The 7613-nt window shown below is 40.7% G+C and overlaps 1 pseudogene across 1 annotated transcript; it reads left to right on the plus strand.

The window, feature by feature from the left end:
• The first annotated feature begins 6404 nt into the window (after nucleotides 1-6404).
• On the plus strand, nucleotides 6405-7344 carry LOC307060551 (large ribosomal subunit protein uL30-like; annotated as a pseudogene). Its single transcript has 2 exons — nucleotides 6405-6547; nucleotides 6744-7344. The product of its transcript is annotated as a large ribosomal subunit protein uL30-like (transcript).
• Nucleotides 7345-7613: the final 269 nt, after the last annotated feature.

The raw sequence follows: 7613 nt of genomic DNA on the forward strand, positions 1-7613 counted from the left end.
ACCCCAGAAGCGTCCAAACGACAGAACTGTGCTAAAAGGATTTTTGTTAACAGCTATCAATGTTTCAATTTCACCTCTGGAATGATGGAAGAATGATTTGCCGCGGTGATGGCACCACGTGTTCCTGAACCAGCGATGGATGGCGTCACAGCAGAATATCCGGGCACAGACAGGAGGAAGCAGATCAGAGCTGAGGCCCAAAAATGACTCCGTCAGAAGCCATTTCATGTTGTGAAAATCCCATAAATTTCCTGAAACAAAGGTCAATTACACTTCAGATGAACCGACTGAAAGAGAAATGCGGAAAGAAGGGTGGTGGGAAAAGCAAGCAGATGACACAGACAGATGTCTCCAAAAGAGCTTAAGCACAATTTTTCCTTCAGTTTCTATAGTTCCTGTTGACAGGTGCTTTTGCAGTTCTATGAGGATTTCTTAATAAATAAAAACTTTTAAAAATATTGCATGATGCTTTGTTTCTTGCATTTTAAGGAGAGGAAGAGGCATATCAAATTCATATCTTTGTTATGAAGATTGAGAAGCAGAATTTATTTGATTGAGTTTAAGCTTACTAAATATTTACATTTGGGGATTGAAGGGGTTTTTTTTCTATTTTTAAGTTAAATCCAGATGTTTTCAATCCATGTAAAATGACAACAGATATGTAATACATTCCTCAAGAATCCATATAAAGCTTAGCACAATGCCTAGCATGTAATAAGTGCTCAATAAATGTTAGCTATTATTATTGTTGATATATATTTACAGAAAATAAATACAAAATGTTTTCTAAGACATATACACTCTCAAAAAAAACAGTACAGTCTCATGGTGAAAAAAGCAAATAGTTTGCAATAACTTACAATGAAAATCAACAGCAACTTGCCCCCTCCCACTCCTACTCTCCCATCTTATTCCTCAGATGCAGTTAAGTGCCTTTAACTCTTTTAGTAATTGCTTCAGGGGGTTGTCTCATATTTCTAAATTATAGGCCTATATATCATTTTATTGAGAAACCAATTTGAGGCGTTATCAACTGAATTCTTTCCACAGCAGATGAGGGTTTAGATCTCTTGAGTCATTCCATTATTCATTCAGTCAACAAATAATTATTGAACACCGACTGTACCAAGCACTGAGTAGGCGCTGAGGATGCCCCGGTGAACAAAACTGACCGAATGCCTTACCTGCAGGGAACTTACATTCTAATGGGAAGAGAGACATTAAACAAACAAGTAAAATACATTGTATGCCGGGTGGTTATAAGTTCAAAAGAGAACAATTAAGTAAGGAGGGGCTAGGTGGAGGGACTACAGTTTTAATGGGCTAGTCCGGGAATGCTTCACTGAGAAGTTGATTATTTGACTCTAATCTTGGGAAATTTTCTTATATTGTTCCTTTGATAATTTATTCACCTTTGTTTTCTCTATTCTATCTTTTGGATGCCCTGTTGATCAAATAGGGCTGGTTTAATCCTCTACGCTGCTTGGATATTTTAAATATATATTTTTGAATTTCTCTCTGTTTTGTTTTCTGGGGATTTTCTTGATTTTATCTTTTCAACTCTTCATACCACAGGTATGTGCAGGTCTTCTTTTTTTCTTTTTTTTTTTTTTTAAGACACTTGAGGTCTCCTGGGAAGTCACCTCTGACTTCTAGGCTCAGGAGAGAAACCAAATTGATGACATTTTATGTCCAAAGAAATGGATGGCAGTCCACTGACCCATGTAATCACCCTGATTTCAGCCCTAAGCCTAAATACCACCCACTACTCTGCTTGGAATTCCAGAATCCTAAGTCTTTCTGGGATTCCTCTGGGCAAATCTGATTTCTCTTGTCTCTATCTTCCTCTGTGTGCAGTGGAAGAGGCAGCTTCTTCTGCTCTGCAAAATTTGCTGAATCTGTATTCCAGAAATATGTGGAAATCTCTTATTTTTTATTGATTCCAATCACATTCTTTGTGTACTCATGGATTTATTGCTTTTACATGCCTTTACTATGATTCTGATGGAATCTAGGGAAGAAGAGAAAATTAATGTATTGTGTAACCTGCTGTCTACAACTGAATATCCATGTACAATTTTTAAAAGCATCTATTGATTGCTAATTTCCATCATATATGCATACATTTATGTAAATTTTCCATATATTTATCCCAAATATATATTAATATATATGTGTCTATATACACAAATGTATGTGTATATCTGTATGTATTTGTGTGTGTGCATGTGTGTGTGTTAATCTTTTTTCCATCATTCCACTCTTTTGGAGTTAAAATATGTAAACTCAAGAAAGATCATCAATCTCAAAGACATAAAGTCCTATACATTATGTTTCAAGGTGAACAAGCATAGCATATTTTAGGGCCTGTAAGAATGGCTAGAGTGTAGGTTTGTTTTAGGAAGAGGGAAATGATCACAGAAGACTCTGGAGAGAAATTTTTTAAAACAGAGCCAGATCCTGAAGGACCGTGTAAACAAAGTTAAGAAGTTTGAAGTTTATTCTATGATCTATAGGGAACCACTCAATGAGTTGAGCAGAGAATGATGTAATCAGATTTATACTTTAGAAAAATCACTGGCTACAGCAGAAAGAATTAAGTAGGGTGCAAAATGGAGATGAGGATCAGCTCGCAGGTGATTGCAATGATGCAAGCAAGCGATAAAGGTGGTCTGAACAGAGGCAGCGGCAGCAGAGATGGAAAGAATTGGACCAATTTGAGAGATACTTGGGAAGCAGAGTTGATGACTCTTGGTGTTTGTTAGAAATAGGAGTGGAAATGGGAAGAGGAGTCTGGGAAAATTGCCAGTTCTGACCTAGGCAGTGGGTGCTGGTGCCATTCACTAAGATAGGAAGTTTAGACAGACAGAGCAGCAGCTTAAGAAGAAGCTGATGGGGGAGAGAGAAGAGACTAGGATCCAGAAGCCAGCCATATCCCCCGAGGCAGCCCACAGCCATCCACATGGAGGGAGGTGCCATCTCACCTGAATGTAGACTGAAGCACTGATTGATATTTCCTGCCAGACACTCACCAGAGATGGTGATTTGGGGACCAAAGTGAGAACAGGACTGTTTATTACTTCAGAGTCCACAGAAAAGACACCACAATTTCCGGAATTTATCTCCAGGGACAGAGGAAGTTTACTCCCACTGAAAATTTTTTAAATTGTATTTTTGTGGCAGGCCATGCATCATGGATTCAACATGCTAATTACAGCTACATGAAAGTGTACTCCCCAAATCGAAGATACACGTTCTATTCAAGCACACATACAACACTTATCCAAATCGATCCCATACCAGTCACAAAGACAGCACGAAATTTTTCAAAAATTTGATGTCATAGAGATTACATTTTAACCACATTATCACTAAGTTAGACAACAATAGCAATATAGAAAAAGAGGAATACCACATTTTGATTAAAAGCACCTCCAAACAATTCATGAGTTAAAAAGGAAATGATAACGGAAATTATGAAATATCTAGACCTGAACAACCATCAAGGTATTACATATCAGAACGTATGGGGAACAGTTAAAGTGGTTCTCGGGTATAAGTTTGTAGCCTCAAATATTTCTTTAAAAGAGAATTGAAATGAATAAGTATTTACTTCAAGAAAGTGCATTAACTCACTCAAAAAAATTTAGACACCAAAGTCTCATCTTTTTTAATACAAAACATTATTGGGTATATTTTGCCATAATAAAAAACGGGGGGAAGGGGAACATTATTGGGTAAATAAACAAACACCCATTTGTCCAAGTAAAATTTATATCAGCCAAGTAATAAAAATGCTGATTTCATTCAATCTGCCTTCTTTGCTTTTTTATATCTATATTGACCAAAAACGTCAATGGGTTAGTAGATATTTGGCTTTTTCATATGTATTAGTATATATCATATCTATATGTACATGCAATATGATTCTCCGTATGTATATATCATAGTCCAACTCGGACTTTTTGCCTCTTAAATAGAAAACAGCTCTGAGAGAAGCAAGATGAAGGAATAAATAAGGACATGGGCCTGGGGTCAGAGAGCACTGAATTCTGTCTCCACCTTAATCTTGTATTATTTGGGTGACTTTGGCATAATGACATCTACATAACCTCCGAAAACTTCAATTTCCTTCTGTGTAGATTAGAGTTTCTGTGACACTGGTACCAGCCACAAATGATTGTTACAGGTTACTGAATACACAGTGCCAGTATCGTCAGGGCAGGGTGGGTGGGGAGGCACACGTGGGTGTTTTTGTTTGTTTGTTTGTTTACCATTCTAATAAGTATTAAGTGACATTATGTTTTACTAAGAGACTGCTATAAACTGAAGGTTTGTATCCTGCAAAATTCATCTGTTGAAAATACTAACTCACAATGTGATGATATTTGGAGTTGGGGCCCCTGGGGGTGATTACGAAGGTACAGCCCTCGTGAATGGACTAGTGCCTTTATAAAACAGACCTTAGAGAGATCCTTCACCCCTTCCTGGAAGTTCATAGCGAGATGGCCGTTTATGAACCAGGAAGCGAGTCCTCGTCAGACACTACGAATCTGCCAGCACCTTGATCTTGGATTTCCCAACCTCCATAATTGTAAGAAATACATTTCTATTGTTTACAAGCTACCCAGTCTATGGTATTATGTTATAGCAGCCCAAATGCGCTAAGACAGAGACATTCGTTATGATAGCAGCCCAAATGCGCTAAGACAGAGACATTCGTTATGATAACAGCCCAAGGATCCCTATTCTAGTTGACAAGGGAATAAATATAAACAAGTCCCTAATCAATGACTTCACTAGTTGTTTTTCTTTCTTATCCAACTGGGTGAATTGCCGAAATATAGGTATGGGCACACAACTATACACAGACACACAAGCAAATCTCACCACTTTTGTCAAGTGCACCCTTTTGGACTATCACGGAAGACTTTCTCCTAGGACTTGAGGAGTAGTGTGTACTCCTTTACACTTTTCCAAAGAGGAATAAGCAAGACTTGTAAGGTTTGGTCGGCAGAATAATGACTCCCAAAGATGCCCATGTCATAATCTACTGAACCTGTGAATTTGTTACAATACATTTCATGGCAAGGGGGATTTAATGCTGCAGATGGAATTAAAGCAGCTGATCAGCAGGTCCTGAGATGAGGACAGTATCCTTGGTTATCCCAGTGAGCCCAATGGAATCGCAAGGCATCTTTAGAAATAAAAGAGGGAGAGAGGAGACTCAGAGTCAGAGGGACGCAGCAAGAGAAAAACTCCACCTGTCATTTTCTGGCTTTGAAGATGGAAGCAGGTCACACACCAAGGAATGTGGGCAGCCTCTAGAAGCCAGAAAAAAGCCAGGGAACAGATTTTCCCCTAAGCCTTCAGAAGGAACGCAGCCCTTGCCAATGCCTTAATTTTAGTGAGACCAATTTTGGACTTCTGACCTCCAGAAGCTGAAGAGAATAAATCTGTATTGTTTTAAGCCACTGAGTTTGAGATAATTTGTTACAGTGGTAGCAGGAAACTAATACATAAGAGTTCCTTACAAGGAAAGAAAGATGAGGTGGCCCCTCACTGGATACATTTCTGAAAGGACTTTCTTCCCATTAATCCACAAAATCCAGACTATGTTTGTGATCCCTGCCTTGGTTACAGTTTCTCAGGATTCAGTCCTGGGACATCTCATCCCTCTGTGTTCTCCCTGACTCTGTAACTTCATCCACATTCATGGCTTTAGATGCCATTTTTATATAAGGCTGACCCACAAGTTTGAATCTCTCACTCAGCCCTCCTTTCAGAGCTCCAGGCCAGAATATCTTCACTTGGGTATCTCACAGGGATCTCAAGCTACAGGGATCCAACACTAAACTTTTCATTTTCTACTCTCCACTCCCCATCCTCACACCCCCAGCCTGCCTTTCCCTAGACTTCCCCAATTGCTCATGATAGAAAGTGGTCAGAAAACATTTGACACCTTTTCTCAACCTCTGATTACCGAGTCTTGCCAAGTCTGTCCTCAAATATGTTTCTAATTCACTCAGTTCTTGCCACGTTTTGTCACCACCCTAGTCCAAGCTATCATCGTCTTTTCCCTGAACTACTGTAACAGCCTCCTAACACCCCTGCTTCCCTCAATAGCCCTCCAGTTCATTCTCCACACTGCAGCCAGAGTGATTTTTTTTTTTTCTTTTTTGGCCGGCCTCGCGGCTTGTGGGATCTTAGTTCCCTGACCAGGGATCGAACCTGGGCCCTCAGCAGTGAAAGTGCAGAGTCCTAACCACTGGACCATCAGGGAACTCCCCAGACTGATCTTTCAAAATATGAATAAGATGATCCATGCCTCTGCTTAAGACCCTTTCGGGGCTTCCCTTTGCTCGTACAAGAATATCCAAACCTGCTCTTTTCTGGCTGGAATCATGGAGTGTGCAGAAGAGAAGAAAAAGAAGGTTCCCGCTGTACCAGAAACCCTTAAGAAAAAGCAAAGAAATTTCACAGAGCTGAAGATCAAGCTCCTGAGAAGTTATCCAAAAGATGCTTTGAGGGCTCCCCTGATGGCGCAGTGGTTGAGAGTCCGCCTGCTGATGCAGAGAACACAGGTTCGTGCCCCGGTCCGGGGAGATCCCACATGCCGTGAGCCATGGCCGCTGAGCCTGTGCGTCTGGAGCCTGTGCTCCACAATGGGAGAGGCCACAACAGTGAGAGGCCCGCGTACCGCAAAAAAAAAAAAAAAAAAAAAAGATGCTTTGAAAGGCAAGGAGGAAGTTTATCAATGAAAAGGCTAAGCACTGTTACAAGGAGTAGAGGCAGATGTACAGAAGCGATATTCGAATGGCTAGGATGGCAAGAAAAGCTGGCGACTTCTATGTGCCTGAGGAACCCAAATTGGCACTTGTCATCAGGATCAGAGGTAGCAGTGGTGTGAGCTCAAAGGTCCGAAAGGTGCTGCAGCTTCTTCGCCTCCTCCAGATCTTCAGTGGCACCTTTGTGAAGCTGAACCAGGCTTCAGTCAACATGCTGCGGATTGTGGAACCACATATTGCATTGGGGGTACCCAAACCTGAAGTCAGGAAATGAACTGATCTACAAGTTTGGCTATGGCAAAATCAACAAGAAGTGAATTGCCCTGACAGATAACACATGGATTGCTCAATCACTTAGTAAATGTGGCATCATCTGCATGGAGAAGCTGATTCATGAGATCTGTTCTGTTGGAAAACGTTTCAGAGAAGCAAACAACTTCCCGTGACCCTTCAAATTGTCTTCTCCACTAGGTGTAATGAAGAAAAAGACCACCCATCTTCTAGAAGGTGGAGATGCTGGCACCAGATCAATAGGCTTATTAGAAGGATGAACTAAGGTATCTACCTTGATTATTTCTGTAATCTGGTCAGTTAATAAACGGTGACTGCTTTCAAATGGAAAGAAAAAAGAAAAAGACAATCCAAGCCCTTGAGCATGGCTTAAAAGGCCCCACATGATCCTCCTTCATCTCTCCAAACCTATCTCATACCACTACCCCGGTGCAGCCTCTAACCCTGTGCAGCCGCTACCCCTGTGCGGCCGCTACCCCTGTGCAGTCGCTACCCCTGTGCAGCCACACTGACCTGCTTTTAATTCCTTGAAGA

The sequence above is a fragment of the Hyperoodon ampullatus genome (assembly GCF_949752795.1).
Source record: "Hyperoodon ampullatus genome assembly, chromosome: 11".
In the NCBI taxonomy this organism is placed as follows: domain Eukaryota; kingdom Metazoa; phylum Chordata; class Mammalia; order Artiodactyla; family Ziphiidae; genus Hyperoodon; species Hyperoodon ampullatus.